This window comes from Vipera berus (genome assembly GCF_964194415.1).
Source record: "Vipera berus genome assembly, chromosome: 1".
Taxonomy (NCBI): domain Eukaryota; kingdom Metazoa; phylum Chordata; class Lepidosauria; order Squamata; family Viperidae; genus Vipera; species Vipera berus.
This window is the reverse complement of record NC_138202.1, coordinates 296,767,460-296,789,362: the sequence shown is the minus strand read 5'-3', so window position 1 is coordinate 296,789,362 and position 21,903 is coordinate 296,767,460. Positions and strand designations below refer to the sequence as shown.

General features: G+C 38.4%; 1 long non-coding RNA gene across 3 annotated transcripts in view; it reads left to right on the top strand.

Annotated features, from left to right (window-relative positions):
* Positions 1-17,208, top strand: part of LOC308669646 — a 33,665-nt gene extending 16,457 nt beyond the window's left edge. For 2 of the 3 annotated variants that reach the window (XR_014026815.1, XR_014026816.1), the window contains exons 2-3: positions 16,255-16,428; positions 17,011-17,208. This is a non-coding gene — a long non-coding RNA (uncharacterized lncRNA). Of the gene's footprint in view, positions 1-11,785; positions 12,383-16,254; positions 16,429-17,010 lie in introns of those variants that run through there. The other variant, XR_014026817.1, reaches the window with a different exon arrangement.
* The last annotated feature ends 4,695 nt before the right edge of the window (positions 17,209-21,903 follow it).

Genomic DNA, 21,903 nt, shown 5'->3' with positions numbered 1-21,903 from the left:
CATGTCATTTGGGTAATGATGGTATGATACAAATATTGTCCACTCCCTGCCTTTCTGTGCAGATGTTGGTGGCCATAAGAATAAAAACAAATGATTAACTAAATATATAGCCCATACAATAGTGTTTTAAATTAATTCATTGCAGGATTTTTTTTGAAGCTCTGGAAGTAATTTTATTAATTTAGGATATAAGTGATTGTTAATATATCTGTAGAAGTCCCAAATGTAGGAGGAGACCTGGGTTAGTCTACTATGGTAAAAAAAATAGACTATGATATTCTTTCTGTAATTATTCTTAAAGAAATTCCCATTAGAATCTTGCATAAGAGAAAAGAGTATTCTTTTTGACTGAAAGATTAAAACAGAAAATTTTTCATATGATAAATTAGAAGTTGTGTTTTTACTTTGAAACAGCAGAAATTTTGACTGAATTCTGTTCAGAAGGCAAGAGAATTTCTAGAAATTTTTTTAAAAAGGAATTGCAGGAATTTCAAACAAAAATATCAGATGAGACTACATTAAACTTTAACTGGTGCAACAGAAAACTAAAAGGGGTGAATTAGGTGCTGCAGGTATTGATTTTTCTAAATTTTTGGCTTGATTATGGATTACAAATGTTTAACGTGGAATATAAAAGGAGCAAATGTTCCTCAAAAGTGAAAAAACATCATTATTGGAAAAATTAAAAAGATATGAGACACATATTAGAGAAAAGGACATAAAATATCTCACTTAGAAAATGTTGAATGAAGAATTTATTTCAGAAGGAACTAAAGAAATTGAGTTATTTTTATATAAACTGCCAACTAAAACCATAACTTAACTGATGATCATGGAAGATTTGTTGGGGGCAAAATTAATGTGCATAAGAATAAGACTCTGATATTGGGAATTAATGACTCAAACGAGGAAAACGTACTGTTCTATAAAGGACTTAATAAAAACATTAATAGGTTTCTCTTATGAGAACTTTTGTTTGATGGGAGATTGGAATGGAATGATCTCTCCACAATTCAAAATAATGTCCAAGAAAAATATTAACATCACTCAAGGCAAATGACCAAACACTTTCTTTCATTTGATGGATAATTTAAGGCTTGTGGGCATATGGTGTCAGGAAAATAGCAGCTCAAGCACACTTACTTTTGTGAAAGACATAGATCCTTTTCAAAGATAGATATGACATGAATTTTGAAGAATTTGGTTGCTAGGTTTTCTAGAATAGAGCTATTATCAAGGACTTCTTCAGATCATAATCTTGTGAATTTGATTTATAAAAATAACCAGCCAAAAAAGCCAATATGGTCCTAGGCTGCATTAACAGAAGGATAGAATCAAGATCACATGAAGTGTTAGTACCACTTTATAAAGCCTTGGTAAGGCCACATTTGGATATTGCATCCAGTTTTGGTCACCACACTATATGTTGAGACGCTAGAAAGAGTGCAGAGAAGAGCAACAAAGATGATTAGGGGTCTGGAGGCTAAAACATATAAAGAAGGTTGCAGGAATTGGGTATATCTAGTTTAATGAAAAGAAGGACTAGAGGTGAAATGATAGCAATGTTCCAATATCTAAGGGGCTGTCACAAAAAAGAGGGAATCAGTCTAGTCTCCAAAGTACTTGAAGGCAGGGCAAGAAGAAAGGATGGAATCTAATCAAGGAGAGAACCAACCTAGAACTAAGGAGGAATTTGCTGGCAGTTAGAACAATTAATCAGTGTGACAACTTGCCTCCAGAAGTTGTGATAGTCCAACACTGGGGGTTTTTAAGAAGAGGTTGGACAACCATTAGTCTGAAATTATATAGGCTTTCCTACCTGAGCATGGGATTTGACTAGAAGATCTCCAAGGTTCCTTCCACTTACCGGTATGTTATTCTTTATTCTATTCTGTTAAAAGAAAATCCAAATGTTTTAGATAGGGACTAAATTAAATGTTGGTATAGGAAGAAGCAATAGTGGATCATTGTAAAAGAATTTTAAAAAAATTAATTAAGTGTAAAAGAAATTTGGTTTTAAGATCAACAAACAGAAGATGAAGAAATTAACAAAAAAGATGAAAATAGATCAAACAGAATTGACCAATAACATGGGTTTTAAGATTGTGGAAAAAAGTAAAATATCTGTACATCATTATGAGAAATACAAATTCTATATTATTTCAAAATAATTACATTAAGACATGGGATTAAGGTAAAAAGAGATGTTAAGATGGGAGGAAACTACAATTGTATTGCTGAGGAAAATTGTCTGTGTTAAAATGAATGGATCTTAGAATGTTGGGAGATTTTTTTCCCCTCAGACAACACCTGTTTTGACAATATATACACCATTTAAACAGTGGCTGAAGGATGTATATAAGTTCGTGTGCAAGGGAAAGAAAACCATGAGGTAAATGTAAAGGAGCTACAGGCTGCAATGGCAAGAGGAGAGATTGGGTTTACATGATTTGAAATTTTGCAGCTTGCTGTTTGGTTTGGATGAAAGAGTGGTTGTTGCTGAGAAACAGAAGGATTTTGGAGTTAGAATGGCCTGAGATTTAGGTGGCATGAGTTTCTGTAGTAGTGATAATGTCAAGGTTAATGGGGATTTTAAAAATCATTAGGTTACATGTGCCATATTGAGAATATGGAATAAATCCAAGCTGTGCCTAAAAATACCTTTGTGGGTCTTAGCACAAGAGACATTTTAGAGAGGAGAATTAATAGGCAAACACAAGTGGCTAATGTATCATGAGATACTAGAATTTTGTCAAGGGGTATATTAAATAACCCAGTTGCAATGTATGGCAGTGAAAGGTGGACCATAAAAAAAGGCTGAGCGCCAAAGAATTGAGGCCTTTGAACTATGGTGCTGGAGAAGACTCCTGCGAGTCCCTTGGACTGCAAGGTGATCAAACCGGTCAATCCTAGAGGAGATCAACCCTGACTGCTCTTTAGAAGGCCAGATCCTGAAGCTAAAACTCAAATACTTTGGCCACCTAATGAGAAGGAAGGACTCACTGGAGAAGAGCCTAATGCTGGGAAAGTTTGAGGGCAATAGAAGAAGGGGACGACAGAGAATGAGGTGGCTGGATGGAGTCACAGAAACAGTTGTTGTTGTTAGTTGCAAAGTCGTGTCCGACCCATCGCGACCCTATGGACAATGTTCCTCCAGGCCTTCCTGTCCTCTACCATCTTCTGGAGTCCATTTAAGCTCACGCCTACTGCTTCAGTGACTTCATCCAGCCACCATCCAGAAGCAGTAGGCGTGAGCTTAAATGGACTCCAGAAGATGGTAGAGGACAGGAAGGCCTGGAGGAACGTTGTCCATAGGGTCGCGATGGGTCGGACATGACTTCGCAGCTAACAACAACAATATTAAATAAAATAATGAGATGAACTGGTCACAGAGGGACATAGTTGTCAATGGTTTTCATGTTTACAGCTATTAGAAAAATTTAAACTAGACAAATATTTCATGGTTTTGAACATTTTAAGACTGAATTTGATATGAAATAATGCGCAAATGATGAACCTGTAATAGCTAAAATACAAACTTCTATTGAAATATGAAATGGAAGAACCACAAGTGAAAGAATGTATGATAAAGTGGGCTAAACATTTTGATAATAATATGTAGTTGGAACAATATGAAAATATGTAGTTGACATGATTGAAATTTACACCATACTTTAAATTTAAAGAGAATTATAAAAATTCTCTTAAATAAAATATTATAAAAATGGTACATAGTTTTTATAAAATTATGTCTCATTAATTTATGTCACCAAAGAAATGGTCTACAATGTATGAAGCCCCTTTATTTATGTGAACAACAAAGATATTTTATCATGTTTGGTGGACATGTAAAAAGCTAGAAAATTTTGGATTCAGAGGATTTTAAGGATTAATATACAATTAAGATAAGAGGACTTTCTTTGGGGCTGATGGACAAAGAGTTGGACAAATTTTCTTCCAGTTGAAAAAAAGTCATGGGGGTTTATTTTTGTATATGACAACTGCAGTGAGATTATAGTAGGTGCAAAAATGGAAAGATCTGGCAATACCTGAAGTGGAAGAATGGTTGGTGAAGATGATGAAACTTGCTGAGATGACCAAATTGACTTCTTTGATTAGAGAAAAGACAATATCTTCATTCATTGCTGATTTGAAACCCGTTAAGGACTTTTTACAGGAAACTGAAGGAAATGAACATGATTTATAGCTCTGGTGATTAGACAACATAGATTATAGAAAGAAAAGAAACATGTTGTAATATAATGGGTTTTGCCCTTATGACAATCAGCAGTTAAGTAACATAAAGCCAAAATCTTAAGTAGGCTGTTTGGATAGTCTCTTTAACAGTTTCTTCTAACTGTGAAATATTGCTTGCAAAGAACAATTAAAGCATAGCTGCTCGAAATATAAAACATGCTTTAAAAACAGGGGGGGGAAGAAAAGAAAAAAGTTTGTACTTTTTCTTGTAAGTTTTCCAAGGTTTTAAATTTTTAAACATGTATTTTAAAACAGATGTTCTAACATTGAAGTATATCCCATCCTGAGTCTTTCTTTGGTGGGGGAATTGAGAATCAGAATTTATTTTGCTAATCAGAAGGAAGTCCACTGGGTTCAATGAGAGTTGCTCCCATAGTGTGCTGGATTGAACAGAAGGACTTGCTAGAATCCAATTTGGGAGATAACCACTTTGTGAAACCATTTCTCTTCAAGCTGGTTAATGAAAATTTAGTTGAATCACAGTTTCTCCTCAGCTATACTGCACCTGGAATACTGCATCCAGTTTTGGTCACCACGATGTAAAAAAGATGTCGAGACTCTAGAAAGGGTACAGAGAAGAGCAACAAAGATGATTAGAGGTCTGGAGGATAAAACATATAAGGAACGGCTGCTGGAATTGTCTAGTTTAATGAAGAGAAGGACGAGGTGGGACATGATGGCAGTGTTCCAATATCTCAAGGGCTGCCACAAGGAAGAGGGAGTCAAGCTATTCTCCAAAGCACCTGAAAGCAGGACAAGAAGCAACGGATGGAAACTAGTCAAGGAGAGAAGCAACCTAGAACTAAGGAGAAACTTCCTGACAGTTAGAACAACTAACCGGTGGAACAACCTGCCTCCAGAGGTGGTGAATGCTCCAACACTGGACATTTTTAAGAAGAGACTGGACACTCATTTGTCTGAAATGGTATAAGGTTTCCTGCCTGAGCAGGGGGTTGGACTAGATGACCTGCAAGGTCCCTTCCAACTTCTTTTTCTTCTTCTTCTTCTTCTTCTTCTTCTTCTTCTTCTTCTTCTTCTTCTTCTTCTTCTTCTTCTTCTTCTTCTTCTTCTTCTTCTTCTTCTTCTTCTTCTTCTTCTTCTTCTTCTTCTTCTTCTTATTATTATTATTATTATTATTATTATTATTATTATTATTATTATTATTATTATTATTATTATTATTATTATTATTATTATACTTCACAGCATCTGCCCAGCTATTTGGTTCATGCATGTCAACTGCTCAAGGCAGAAAAAATTGAAGCCATCATAGCTCACCTATTTTGTGCTTGATTTGTTCATAAAAGAGGCAAAAATCACACTGGTAAAATTTAGTTTGCTTTACTGCTGGACTTCAAATCCAAGATCCTGAGAAATTATGAATAACAATAGCACTTAGACTTATATACCTCTTCATAGTGCTTTACAGCCCTCTCTAAGTGGTATACAGAGTCAGCATATTGCCCCCAATGATCCGAGGCCTCATTTTACCGACCTCAGAAGGATGGAAGGCTGAGTCAACCTTGAGCCGGTGAGGATCAAAGGAATCAAATTCCTGGCAATGTGAGCAGAGTTAGGCTGCAATATTGCATTCTAACCACTGTGCCACCATGGCTCTCATTATAGCATGGGCCTGGGGTCCATGTGAACCAACTTACTTGAAATTATATATTCTTCATATAAGAATCTTAACTTTAAGGAGTGAATAGCTGAAACTACTATCGACATGTACTGTTCAAAAAAATAAAGGGAACACAAGATAAGACATCCTACTATTAAATACAGTACATTGTGTTGTTTAAGTGTTCCCTTTATTTTTTTGAGCAGTATATTTTCTGTGTGTGCTTTTGAGTCCATGTTCATTCCTGCAGTTTTCTTAGCAAGATTTTAGAATGCCTCCTTTTGAAGGCTGAGAAACAGTGACTGGCTTTGTGTCTAAGGTGGAACTAGAACTCACAATCTCCCAGTTTCTACCCTGATGTCATCATCACTTTGCTTTCCCTATCAACCACACTATCATTATCATTATTATAAGGCAGCAGGCAGGCTTTACCGGGAGTGGGATTTACAGAGTTTACTGAGGCTGAAGTATTTGAATGATCATAATAAATTGAGATAGGGTAGTGTTAATTCTTGGCTATTTATTTTGGTGATATTGGTGTTTATGTGCAACTTTTCAATAGTTCAGCTTTTTCTCAAAGCCTTTTGTTGTTCTTGATTTTTGATTATGGAAAAGGGAATTCTTTTAGTTTTATTCTGATGTTTATGTCACTATGAAGCTTGGTGGGGGGGAAAAACCTCCAAATTATCTTCCCATGGAGATACGGGTGGAATTATTTTATATCCCTAATCCCATTATCCCAACTGATCAATCAAGAGAGCATTACTGTTGTTCAAAATGCCTGCCTTATTGCAATATTATCTTAGACATTTTTAAAATGGACAGTTTGTAAAAACAAAGTAATCTTTGTACCAGATCACAACTGCACAGTTAAATAAAGTATTTAGGCATCCACAGTTTGTTATGCTATGATCCGATGACTTGTTTGCATTTCCTCTTATCAGCTGAATAAATGGAGGTTAATTGTAATCACCAGTGGAGGTACAATATTCATCACAAGCCTTGGAGACAGTACAGAGGGGGCTCATCCTTGATGAGCTGCGAAGGAAAAGATGAACTGTTTTAAAGCAAATAATCATCCCTTGAGATGTTCAGACAGTCCTCAGTTGATCTCAGAGTCTAGGGATCTGCTAATACAGTTCACATAAGTAGACAGGATGCAAATGCCTTTCATGTTACATTTGTGGAAATCTGGGATTGTATTAACAAACCCTTGTATACAAGGCTTACATAGCAGGGGGTAATAGGTTTAGTGACTTCTCCATGTGGATGTGGGCAGATTTGTGACAGATAATGATTACATGGGAGCAGATTTGCATCTCACGCTTTTGACAAAAGTTTATTTAATCTCTCGTTGTTGTATCTAAAACAGCTGCATTTTCAGGAGAAGCTAGATAGGTGAAGTTTTTCCTGTCCATATGCAGTTGTTAAAAGTTAAAACCCAGCTAGAAAAAAATCTGATAAAACTTTCTCTTGAAAAGGCAGCTGGTTTTGCTTTTTAGTAATATAGATGTTGCAAGAGCCATTAGAACTATAAAAGTGCAACAACACTCAACTTTTTTAGTATAGGTTCAGACTAGGCTAGACTAATTGTTCTCAGAATCTCCCAACTTGGTAACTTTGGAATGAGATGGTTTTGCTGACTAGGAATTCTGGAAGTTGTAGTCTAAGCATATCTGGCAGAAGGCTAGTTTAAGGAAGAAGTTCTAATTTGTAAAGGCCAGCTGTTGCCTTGTAAGATCTCTCTTTTTTAATTTATTTATCTAATTTCTATAGCCACCCATTTCACAAACAATTGACTCTTTCTTTTGTCTCTGTAACCACAGCATGAACTTTCCCTATGGGGTAATGCCATATTGTCATGACTACCCAGTTTTAAATTAGTATTTGCCTTTTTCTCCTGACACATTTGGGGGGGGGCTACGGACCTAATCTAGCATATTTCATTCATAGAAGAGGTTGATGGGTAATGGGATAGGATATGTCTAGTACCTACTTTGGTCACTCTAGATGCTATGGGCACACCCTTCCTCTCCTGGACACTATCTTCCATGGACTGTTTGGCTTTCTTTGAAGGAGACACCAGATGTCTAGAGTCAGAGTTATCTGACTGGTACTTGTCTGCATGACTCCTTATATGCCTAGGTTTTTATATGCTTGGGGACGGGTCAATTGTACCTCAGAAAAAGAATTTTGTTCTACCAGCTGTGGTTGTTGGTTCTCTCACCAATGAAAACATTTCAGATTTTCTGCTACTTCTGCCAAAAAGAGATTTTTTTAAAAAAAAAAACTTTTTAAATTGTTATTATTTTAAGGGAGAGATGGTATTTTTTGTCTACCTATCCATAATTTTGCTGGTTCAAATTTGCTATTTCTAAAAATGGGTCCAGCATGGTAGAATAGGGTAAGAAATAGTCTAAATGTCAAGCTACAGGCAAGGTGCACTTCTTCATCTGTGACTTGGCCCCCAGACAAATGGTGAAATCTTCCATTACAAGAAATTACTTATTCTTGCCCAACTCCGTCCCACCCCAGATAAATCATCACCATGATTGGTGGCTGCTTTTCTTTTTCTTGTAGGACAACACCACTTGCCAGCCTCATTATTGCAACACAATAGGGATAAATATTTTGGGCAGTATAATTTATGCTGGCATATTTGTTTTATAACTCAAGGACTGGAACATTGTGTATGAATGTGGCTATCTACCACTTTGAGAAGGAACATTGACCAGCACTGAATGACTGAATCATGCAGCTCCACTTGTTTTTCCTAGCAGGGTCCTTGATTTAAGGGAAGATAATAGTAGCAATTGTCCCAGGCAATGCATATAGGGAGTCATCTAGAGTGAGGATCAGTATTTAAAATAATGGTTTGGATACATTCCTTTTATGGAGAGGAGAGAATGGAGAGAAAAACCATGGAGAGAAAAACCATGGAGTAATATATAGATATATAGTATGAATATGTATGGACACACACACAAACAAGTACTTAAAAGTTTGTGAGCCCTATTGAATTTTCAATATTTCCACATAAATATGACCTAAAAAGTGATCTGTTCTTCACCCAGGTCTTAAAACCCTATTAAACAAATGTGTCTGAAACATATACTTGTTCACTGATTCATTGAAGAAAATTATCCAAAGTCAATTATTTCTTCATGCCAAAAGTATTTGAACCTCTAGAATTGTCCATTGACAAATGTTTAAGCACCACTGTAGTATAAATTGAGAAGAAAATGGAGGCTGGAGTTAAATGAATAATTTATCCTTGGGCCTATAAGAATCCAAAACAGCTCTGCTCCTTATTTGGAAGGAATTCTCTTAGAATTCACTATAACCTTTCACAAGGAAGGTTTTACTCATGCTGCAACTATATAACTCATGTCATATAAAGCATATAGCATTGGAAGTGGAAGTAGAAAACCCAAGAATCAAACCTCAGTCAACCATGAAGCTCCCTAAGTAGCTTCGAGCAAAAGGCATTATTCTGAGTCTGACATCTTTTATCATGGTTGTCATGATAAAAGGGACTTTTTATTTAATGTATGCCCTGCTCATATCCTTGGAAATGTGGGGTTCAATCTGCTTGATACAAATGCAATGAATGTTAGGGAAGAAATGCTCTCCCATTGTTCCATTAGCATAAAAAAGGTGGTGACTTCTTAAAAGGGATGGGGGGGCGGCCTCAGAGCCCCAGTTCCCTTTATATGGCATCAGGCACAGCAAGACTATTTGCTTCAGTAACCAGGAATTGATATTTGGAACCAAAGTAAATGCTCAAGTTGGGGGTTTAGGGCCTTTTATTCATAAGGCACCTTTCATCATGGAACGCTCCAGAGTTGTATAACGCCTGCAAGGATAAGATAGGATTCTGCAAAATATTGATCTTTGAAGTTATATACTTTACACAGCAGTTGGAGATGGACTGCTGACTGGGAACCAGGAGATGAAGGTGAGAGAGAAAGCCAGGTGTAGTGGTTAAAATGCTGGCCTAGAAATCAGGAGATTTGAATTCTAGTTCTGCCTTAGGCATGAAAGCTGGGCTGGGTGACCTTGGGCCGGTCACTCTTTCTCAGCCCAACTCACTCTCACTGGGTTGTTGTTATGGGGAAATAGAAGGAGGAAGGTATATTGGTGTGTTTGCTGCCTTGCATGTTTGTTGCATATGAAAAAAGTATAAAAAAAAATCTGCATACACAGCCATCTGGCCAACTTCCGAAGATATTTGGAATCACAAAACCTGATTCAGCTTCAGAGGTGAGTCAGGGTGGATAGAGACAAACTCTACCCATGACAATGCTTTTGAGCATTCCATACATCTTTATTCTGTTCTTTTAACTGTACTTTTTATAAAGCACAAACCATTCTGGAAATACTTGCAAAAGAGTAATAATAGGAATTAGTTTAATTATTCAGTTAACTTCATTGGTTCATTTAAATTTTTTATATTAAAGAGCAAACATAGAACTTCTTCAGGTCTATCTCATTTCTGCTGGAAACATTGATCCCCTCTTTCAGTGTGGAATGGCACTTTGTGTTTCCTGTTTGGGACATGGGGCAAGAGCATAATATGAAGATTTCAGTGAAAAGCAATCCTTTCCTCGCCTTAGAATTTAATTTTAAAAGGGCTACTTTAATAAGTCAAACAGGAAAATAATTCTTTTATTTCCCACACTTATTTTTCCATATTACCACCATGATTCACTACACAGTGCCAGAGATGAACAAGCTTCTTAGACCCATTGAAAATAATAACTTCATACTCTCTATTTAGCCAGGCGCCCTCCACCTTTCATCTGAATTGATCAGATGCTCACAAGATTCCTTCAGGAGAAAAGGTAGAATTTGCTTGAGTATCTGGAATGTATGGCAGATGGAGTAAAATGGTGAGATGCAGCTTCACAACTGCCTCTTGAATGACTTATGAGGTGGAAGGCCTAGCGCTGCTGTATTGCAGCACAGTTTCCTTCTTGTTTTTCTAAACTCTCTTTATCTGTTATTTCAAATTTTGAGTGTTGCAATCTAGTGTTCTGAGTTGACAGTGGGAGCAGGTTCAAGAAAATCCCTGCAAATAAAGTCTGGGTTTGGGGTTATTTTTCCACAGGTAAAGCTTTTCTGATGATATTCCACAGACCGACACTTCATTTCTAAGTCATAATGTAATGGTGAGCCTGTGTTTCATAAGTTGTCACAATGCTGTAAAGAGATTCCTCACCTTCATTCTCATTGCATGGCAAATTTCATGCCTGGCACCACCATCAAAAAAGGCAGCAGAAGAACTATAGATGAGCATTTTTGTTCTGGTGTTAGGGAAAGTCTTTCTTTCATTAGAAGAGACCTGCCTTGAAACGACTGATCCATTCTGTCTATCACCCAGGGACTGATGTTCCCCTGTTCATTGAGGTTAATAATGGGCTTCTCGGACTTGGCTTTAAGGCTGGACTTCATTCTCTCAGCTTTCCTGCTCCACCTCTCTGATGCTTTTGGCTTCCTGAGACAATTCTACAGACAGAGAACGTTGATCAGATTCAGACTGTCTACACTGCATTAGGCACTGTGTCTGGCCTGATCCTGATTTAGAGAATCATTCCATGTTACTTTTTCTTTCTACTAAGAGATTAGCATTCTGGATTTTTGCAGCATGCCAGCTGGCTCCAATATTGGTGTACTTAATGGGAAAACAAACAGTGGTGTCTGCCATGCAGAGAGAGAGAGAGAGAGAGAGAGAGAGAGAGAGAGAGAGAGAGAGAGAGAGAGAGAGAGAGAGAGAGAGAGAGAGAGAGAGAGAGCATATTTTCTTCAGGGGAGGAGGGAGGTCACATTTGAACTTGGCCCTGAATATATCTTTAAGTCTGCCAAAGACCATTTCAGCTCCGATACTTATGCGTTTCTGTGTGTCTGTGTGTGTCTCTCTCTTTCTGTGTGTGATTTAGAGCCTTTCCAAACTTATTCTTTACTTAATGGGAAGAAAGACCAGGCAACAAAGTATCCAAGACACATAGCTGCTAACAGGACATTTACCTAACATTGAGGTCCCAGGAGGGGAAACGGTGGTCAGGTTGTTTTTTTTAAAAAAAATATTTTTATTGAGTTTCAAAAATAAACATTAAAATACAAACTAAAATAAAGAGAAAGGCGGCATGTGTGTGTGTGTGTGTGTGTGCAGGAGTAAGAAAACAAGTTAAAAGCGATAAATACATCAAACAAATCTTTTGCTATAGCATTGAGCTACTTGTACACCCTTTGCCACATTGTGCAAAGACAAATGCCAAATGCCTCTTTCTGTTGCTTGGGAAACTTATCTCTTACTGTACACACTGACCAGTTTTCAGGAACGATTTCCATGGGAAAAACTATTATTGGAACACAGAGTAAGGCTGTGAAGAGATCAGCCAATCTACTCTGATGGCTGGATGTAGGATCACCAACATGAGCAAATATTCTAGAGAAAATAGGATATCAGGTTTGAGGTCTACGCCTTTACAAATGATTTGTTTTGTAAGTGTCTTTTTGTTTTCATTTTTGCTGACAGCAGGATATTTCTAGAAAAGGTAGAGAACTATTAAGGAATGAAGTATACATCATTTCATAAAAGTTGGTACTAGAGAGTTTAAATTATAGGGGTTTTAAAAAAAATCTTAACATTTTTTAAAGTGTCCTTAGCTTGTATGTATGTTTGTTTGAAGATGGAATGCCATTAATTTTACAGTAACAACAGAACTGTAGTGCAGAAAATCTATGCAAATTTCAAAGAGTAAGAAAGGATAGCCTTTTCTGAATCTGATGGAGCTGATTGTTGGGGACTGTGGTTGGGAAAAGCAGGGCTTTTTTTCTCATAGAACGCTCAGAACGGAGTTCCGGCACCTTTTTTGGATGGAACCTTGTAGGGTAGGCAAGGCAGGTTGTATGACATGTGTGAGTTCCGGCACCTTTTTCTTTTACAAAAAAAGCACTGGGGAAAAGATTAACTCATCAATTATCATTCCTCACTTTCACGAATGGAAATAGCCATTAAGTCAGTCTTTTCTAATAGAGAAAACAATGATTTACACAGTGCATAAAACAGGATCGTATTATTGCTGAAGGTCAGATAACTAAGAAGCAGTGAGTAAAATATTACAATGTCTATGGAAATTCTCAGTCATCCAGGTCATGGTTGTCCCAAAGGTGCTTTTTCAGAAGGCAACTGAACTTTGTTTTTCCTTGAAAACGTTTCACTTCTCATCTAATTATCTCATCACTTCTTGAATGAGAAGTGAAACATCTTCAAGGAAAAACAAAGTCCAGTTGCCATTTTGAAAAAGCACTTGTGGGAAAGCTATTACAATGTTTTCATGTTTTCCAAGATGCTATGATTTCGTCTGAGGAGGCATCACTGTGGAATATGAGGGATCCCAAAGGCTTGTTAGTCAAGAAATTCATTATTCCTCCTCCTCCTCCTCCTTTTCCTCCTCCCCACTTTTATTTTACATAAATAAAAGCACTCTCTCCTGTCTCTTCTTCCCCTTTTTTTTACTTTCTGTGATGCCTCAGTTTGCAATGGGGCAGAAATGAAAGATGCTCTAAAGCAGCAGTCCCCAACCCCCAGTCTGTGGATCAGTACCGGGCTGCGGCATGCCAGCAACCAATCCGCACAAACAAGCAAAACGCCATCCGCGGGATACAGGCAACACACAAAACCACACAACCCTCCAGTCCACGGAGAAACCTCTCTCCATTGAACTGTTCCCTGGTGCCCAAAAGGTTGGGTACCTCTGCTCTAAAGTAATCTTCTCCCTCATGTTAACTGAGTTCAGTTATAAATCAATCCATCTTGTTGCAGATTTAGTTTGGCCCACTTTCAGAGCTTAAAATTTTAACCAAGGTATCTCTGTCTCTTTCTATCATTTATAACTTGACAGAAATATTGGGGGATGTGGTTAGCATCAGTAGAGCATTTGGAGAAAGCAGCGGCAACCCTTCTTATTAGAGAGGATGTTTATTTGGAAAAGGAACAAGTTAAGTCCAACCTGTTTTTCATATTGCCAGTATCAGAAGTCCAAAGTAATGATTTGTGCAGCTGATCTTAATTTGAACAACCTTCCCTCAGTTTTAAACATTTGTGCATATTGGACCCTGACTGAAATGTTAGTCCAGATGCTCAACCGGTGTCAGTGGCATTGTTTTCCCTATTAGGAAGCTAAACTGATTGATGCCAGATGAACATATGGTCTTAATTAGTCACTTGGCATCGTAACATATAAAAGAAATATCTTTCTCTTGCTAGAAGCACTTCCAATAATTGCTACAAAATAGGTAAGATTATCCCTTTTTTAAAAAAAAAAGGGCTAGCACCTGTTTTGTGTAATGATATGCAAAATGTTCCATGAGCAAACATTGGTTTAATAAAGCAGACATCATCTAAACAAACTTTGTGTTCCTTGTTCTTGGAGGCCAGACTAACAATAACTGTTTGGTTATATAACTGATAATGGCTTTAACTGATAAAGGCCACAACCACTTGCTGTCTTCATATTGTCTTATTTGGTTTGGTTTGCCTTGTAATAAGGTTTCATTGCATTTGCTACTCAGCATTGCACCCATAACTTCACTTGTAAAGAATGGTAAATTTGCCCATATTGAAATGGAACTTGCAAATACTCTTTTGTGTGTATGTATATGGGGAAACAAAATACCAAGCAAAAATACCAGAAGGAGGAATGGGACAACTTGCCACAGCCAACTCACTGCAGCCAGTTTGCCATGGCCAACTCACCACGGCCAGCTCGCCACAGCCAACTCGCCATTGGACAACTCAATGTGGAACAATTTAACAAATCTAATTATTTAAAATAAATAAATATTTTAATTTTCGTTGATCACATTTCATTCTGTCCTTGCTTTTGCATCCTTTCTTTAATGATTCTATTCTACCATTGCTTTGTTATTAGTGTAACTTTTGTCCAGCAATGAGTTGTCCTGTGATGAGTTGGCTATGGCAAGTTGTCCTGCAGCAAGTTGGACATGGACATGGTGAATTGTCATAGACCCACCAGAAGGGAAGTTTTTGTTTCTTTGTGATTTCCTCAGCCATATCTATGTCACCATTGCACACCATTGCTGGAACTGATCTACGTAATGGAGCCAGTTAAATATTTCTAAAGTTATTTCTCTAACTGTAGGCTAATAAATACATTAAAGATACTATAAGGATGCTAGGTGGGAAACGTCATAAAAATGAGGCTTCTATTACAATTCATGCTTAGGAAAACAGCTTTTGATTCTGAAAAAAAAAACCAACCTGCCACCATCTTCTTCTCCAGAACTTTGTAAAGGACTAAGACATGAAGAAGATCCCTGCCCTTCCCCTGCACCGACTTCCTGTCAAAGTTGATTGTTTAAATAAGCAAGGGTGAAGTCCTAAAATCTGAGTTGAAGAGAACATCCTTGGAACTGTAGTTACACATCATGATCCAAAATGTATAAGATTTATCTCTGTGTCATTGATGGGATTCCTGTAATAATAATAAAAAAGCAATAACAAAGGAAGCTATGCTGTCCATAACAAGGACTTCCACATCCATGCTGCGACTTTTGAGGCTAACATTTTAATGACACTCCACATAGGAAGGCAACAAGTTACCAATTTTCAAATAAAATGTATTTTAATAAACATTGATTTCTATCTAGAAATCTGATGTGAAAAACTAGTGTGTATTGATTTATTTTTTAAATAACCTTGAAGGATAAAAGAGAAAGAGGATTGCTAGCCTTGTATTGTGTCTTTCATTTGTCGAGATTTCTTGATAGGGGAATTGTAGTTTCTTGGCTTTACATTTCCAACCATAAAAGCTCACGCTAAAAATATGAAGATGCTTCTTTTGATCTGTAACATGCGGTGTGCAGTCTTGTTGGTGCTGTGCAACTGTGCAATTGCAGCCAGCTTTTGCTTGGATGATTTACAACATTCATATATACAAACAAAATCCAGAGTAGGGCAGTGATGCTACGTGACTGGGGAAACATCACCAGACTTTTCTCTTTTACACAGAAATTAAAAATAGAAATCTCATTTGTGGAATGACTTTTATATATGATGAAAAAAGAATTGCTGAGCGGACAGGATCAAAGGAAAAGTGTATGGCCTTGTCATGTGAAAACTGTACTTACTTGAAGTCACAAAGGAGTTTGCCATGGTGCTTTTAGAGTTGAGGAATTCTGAGTCAAGATGTCCTTGGGTGGGGGGATACTCATACTGGGTCCTCAGTTTCTTTAACCCCATTCCTTCAATTTCCATCCCAAACATCTTCCCTTTCTGTCCTTTACCCTCCTCCCTCCCCCAAATCACCTTGAAGTAAAGCACAGGTCTTTCTCTTTCTATTTCTCCAAAGGGTCCCTATTGGATTTGGAAAGATGAGACAAGTATGGTACTAAGTTTAAGAATACTTCTCAGACGTGCAACCAGGATCAACTCTACTGTTGAGCTGCTTGTGACTGAGGAATTGAGGATCCTGTGCAGGAAAAAAGATCCCTATTTCAAGAATCTAATCCCACACCATTGCCTGGTGAGTCAGTTGTCAGCTGGACAAGTGACTTGACCTATGCAAGTATTTTGATTGATCAACGCTTCAGTGCCCTTTGGACGTTCACTTTCATAATACTAATGCTGAATAAACTCTCTGCCTCTTGTTGCCAACATACATTTTAATTCAAACAGAAAGCTATTACAAATTAACAATAACCAATTCTTTTTTTAAAAAAAATATTTTACTGAACACTTAAAACCATATAAACTGAAAAGGGAAAATAGATAAGAAGAAAAGGATAAAAGTGGAATCAGATGAATTGTAAACATGGGATTTATAAATACTATAACAGTTATAGTTTTTAATATTTCATTGATTATAGACAGCTAAGTATATTCCATCTTTTTAAACACTTGAAAATTGCCAAATCTATTGTCTCTGATCTTCCAATCTATTTAAAACTTACTTTAATCATTTTTTTTTAATTTTGCTAATTGTATATGATCTCTCTCTCTCTCTCTCTCTCTCTCTCTCTCTCTCTCTCTCTCTCTCTCTCTCATTTTTATGCAAGCCAATGCAACAATGGAACAGTAAAGCTGCCTTTTATTTTTCTTTTACCAGACCATCAATGAAATGTGGTATTGTAAATCTTCTCCTGCACCAATGGAGTGGTGAAAATGAAGTACATAATGAAGTCCAATGACTAACACAGCTAACATGAAACCAGTAATGCTTGACTATCCAGTAGTCTGATCCAAAGAACTAGCCACTGTTGATTACAATGTAGTGTGTTCTCTTGTTAAAATGTTGTGTGTTTTAATAAAGTTTCATATAAATTTTATGTAGTCCAGGAGGATGTTTTTTCAGGTGGTGATTTGGTGGTTGATATCTTTTAAAGCCCAATATCCATTTGATATATTATTATGCTTTTTCTTCCATGCTTTGATACAATCAACAGATAAAATAATGCCTGAATGAATTTATTCCATCTACACAAACTCCTCAGAGAAATCAGCTTGGTTTGCTGATAATTTAAACAATGTCAAAGCATATACAGTTCTGTAATTTAAAAGAAGCAGTTTCAATGGTAACCAAGGATTGTTTCTTGAATCTTAGCACCAAGCCTGCATGTAGGTCAAATTCAGAGTCATTGACAGTGTTTGCAAAAGGGAGACTTGTTCCTGAGCTCCAAATAGGACAACTTGACTTTTTAAAAAGTCAGATCACATTTCCAAAGTGCTACAAAGAGCACCTGTCTAAACTATGTGGAACTGGCAAGTATAGGATATGATTTGGGCATTGGCCCATTTAATATTAGGGGTGGGGATTGCTTTTGGATAAAGTAGCTATGACAATTATTACAACCATCAATTAAAATAATTCCCTTTGATGTCATTCCTTTAACCGTCTGTTTATACATCCAATCACAGAAACATAACCTTTCAATTTGCACAGAAAAGCTATGATAATAAATGTTGCTAGCTTGAGAAGATTTGGCAGCAACTTTACTGTGCAATTAATCACAATAACTTATCATAGTCAGAAAGCATAAAGGAACTAATATGATTGCCCTTTTGTATTGTATGAATTTGGGAATAAATAGGAATTAAGAAAAGATTTTGATACAAACGGATCAGAACCTTACATGAGCTGCTTATCACTATCCTGACATCTGGAGACTGTCGAATTTTTTTTATACAAGTGCTTTTCTCTGGAATTGGCAGTACTATATCCACTCATGCACAGTTTTTGGATACTTCATATGATGTCCAACTCTGATGCTTTCATGGAGAGCAGGGGGAGAGATTGTTGAGGTCCCAAACCCCCAGTTATGACTAGAAGTGGTATGACAGGAGGCAGTAAGATGGCAAATGCACATGGGTGATCAGCAATTAGGTGCAAGTCTTCACTTCTAGCCCCATCCCTTGGGCTAGGAAGAAGATTGCTAAATTGTGCCTCAGACTCCTATTGTTAAATACCAAGTTCATATGCAATATTCACCCACAATTTCTTATGGGTGAAAGCTGCTTTAGCATTACAGTATTTGTATAGAATAGTCTTTGACTTAAGATCATAATGGAACTTATCCTTTATGGTCATGTCATGATGGTTGTAAAGCTATAAGCCACATGACTGACCCAATTTTACCTTTTTTTCCAGCAGTTGTTAAACAAACAGCATGGTTGCTAAATGAATCAATTATTCACTGTCAGCCAGTTTTGCCAAAAACTGGAAGTGAATGCCAGTTTTTGGCAAAACATTATTAAATGTCATCATATGATCATGAGCCAATGCAAATGGCTGTAAATGTGGTCTGGTTGCCAAGCAGTCAAATTGCAATCAAATGACAGGGGAGAATCCAGACTTTGGAACCAATGGAACTTTGGAACTGGGTTGTAACTAGGGAGAAGTCAGTATATAAGGCAACATTGCAAGCTAATTACAGTATTTAAGAAATGAACCTCTAAAATTTACACAAACTAAAACTAAAGGCAGCAAATACAATTCTTTAAAATGCATGAGAGAAATTACAACCAAGGTTGCTGCAAAAGTTGTCGCCTAATCTAGGGTCCAAAATTTCTTGATGTTCTATTCTAGCAATAAGTTTGATAGAAAAGAAATTGCTTTTAGATTTATTTTCCAAAGGAAAAAAAAATTTCAGTGAAATTCTGGAAGCAGTTAGAGCTAAGGCAGAGGTCCCCTGGTCGTAAGTAAAAGATTAGTTACAGAATATAGATCTGGAGATCTGAGATTTATTGTTATTTATTGTTATGCCACTAAAATCAGACTCTCTCCTCACCAATTCTATGACTATAGGATCAACCTCATTCCACAAAAACATCAGCTCCAGTGTCTAAAATAGAATTGCCCTGCCTATACAAGTTTATGGATGAGACCTTGAAGTCTTGGAATGTAATCCATGTATGTATGTGTATGTATATGCATATGCATATGCATATATATATATATATATATATATATATATATATATATATATATATATATATATATACAGTATATACATATATATACATAGTGTCGGGCCTCGGAAGCCCGACACACGAAGGGGGGCCCCTCCACCCCCCCGGCACACCCTGCTTCCCTCCCACCGACCTCACCCGGTTCCAGTGCGGCCCAGAAAAGCCGGAGACCCGCGCCGCTCCTTCCGCCGCATCCGGACGCGCCGCGGCTGTTGTCCTCGCCCGGCGGCGCGTCGTCACACGGTTCCCCGGTTCGGACGGCTCCGGGGCCCGCGCCGCCTCTCCCGTTGCTTCCGGACGCGCCGCAGCTGCAGGCCTCGCCCGGCGGTGCGTCTGCACGCGGCTCCCCGGCTCAGACGGCTCCGGGGCCCGCGCCGCCTCTCCTAATGCTTCCGGACGCGCCGCGGCTGCTGGCCTCGCCCGGCGGCATGTTTGCGCAGAGTTCCCCGGCCTGCGGCCTGCCCGGTGGAGGCCCGAGCCGGCTCAGCATCTCTGCGGCCTGGGAGGTTCCGAGGGCTGCGGCCTCGCGGTGGACTGCATCCGACCCTGACACCATGCCTGCGCGGGCAACGCCGACCCTTCCCCCCCCTACGGTGACCGGGTGGCTGGGGCCGGAGGGCATGGGCGATGACAGGGGGGTTCGGGGGTGGGCGCAGCAGGGAGTGGGTGAGGGGAAAGGGCACGGTGGTGGCGACACGTTGGAGGGGGCTTACCTGACTGAGCGACGGGCGAAAGGCCTTGTAGGGGAGGGGTGGGGAAGTTATAGAGAGTGGGAGGGCGGAGGCATGTTTGGGTGGAGTTTGGGTGGGGTTGTTGGGTGTGTATATAGCAGCGTTGGTTGCAGGTAGCAGCCAACGCTGGCTTTGTTTCTTGTTGCGGCTGTTGCTCTGAAAAATAAAGTGCTTCTAGACTGCAGCAGAAGTCTCTCGTTCCTGTGTTTCGGCACCTGCCCTGCTTGTTGCAGGACGAGTTTTGACACATAGTATATATATATATACACAGTATATATATATATGTGTGTGTGTGTGTGTGTGTGTGTGTGTGTGTATATACAGTATATACATATATATACACAGTATATATATATACTCCCAGAAGAAGGAAGCAGAAGCCACCAGCCTGATGATGACGGATGGGATTCCGTCGAAACGTCGCGCCTACACCTTTAGTTCTACGCGGGGAAAAACCCGAAAAACCAAGGATCCATATATATACAGTATATATATATATTTAATTTTAATTTAATTATATATATATTAGATGAATAATTGAAAAGCCTTTTTTGATGACCGCTGCCACCTGCTCCTTCAGCAGGAGCTGTGAGTCCAAGATTACCTTATTTTGTGCACCCCATCCAAAACTAAAGCTGGAAAGTCTCTTCAACAGGTGCAGCTATTCAGTCTCATCAGGAATGACCCTGTCCCTGTTCCTCTACATCCAGAGCTGAACAAGCTCCAGATATCGCATCAGGACATTGACAAGATTACTTGAGTGGTTTGTGGTCAAATATATAATTGGGTACCATATGTATAAAAAGGGACGCAGTGGCTCAGTGGGTTAGGACGCTGAGCTTGTCGATCAGATGGTCGGCAGTTTGGCGGGTCGAATCCCGAGTGCCGCATAACAGAGTGAGCGCCTGTTACTCATCCCAGCTTCTGCCAACCTAGCAGTTCGAAAGCACGTAAAAATGCAAGTAGAAAAATAGGGACCACTATAGTGGGAAGGTAACAGCATTCCATGCGCCTTTGGCGTCTAGTCATGCCGGCCACATGACCATGGAGACGTCCTCGGACAAATGCTGGCTCTTCAACTTTGAAACGGAGATGAGCACCAGCCCCTAGAGTTGGAAACGACTAGCACGCATGTGCGGGGGAACCTTTACCTTTTACTTTTTACCATATGTATACTAATAGTACTGGACCCCAAACTGATAGATGACCACCACCGCCCCCACAAATTTCATGTAGATGATAAAGAATTTCTGACTGACATGGTTAGCTGAGATTTCTATCATCCATCTTTAGATACTCTGGGTCAGAGCTACTTGTAGAAATGCAGCTCTTTTTCTATGTAGATTTCCTGTCTTGTTATGAACTTACAAATGATCTGGAGTAATGTAAAGGTTTTTGAGGGGGGGGGAAGCATGTGAGATAATGGAGCAAGAAAAAGTGAGCATTACTCTAGCAGGAGGGAAGACTCTAGACAAGACTGAAGTCATTAGGAAAATTTTCATTCTAGTTATTGGCATTAAATGCCACTTGCGGTTTTAACAAAGCACTTTGCCTTTCATTCCTTCTTGTGAGTCAACCTTTTCAAACTATGATACCAATATGAAATTACCAGAAGTAAAAAAAACACCAGGCATCTGGAAATGATTTTAGTACAATTCAACAAAGTACAGACATGTTTCTTTAAATGGGCAGAGTGGTAGTTCAACTAATATTTCACAAGACGTGACATGCAACAGTATCTAAATGAATTAGATTACAAAGTTACAGGAGTAATCAAATTTTAAAACTTGTATTAAAAAGAA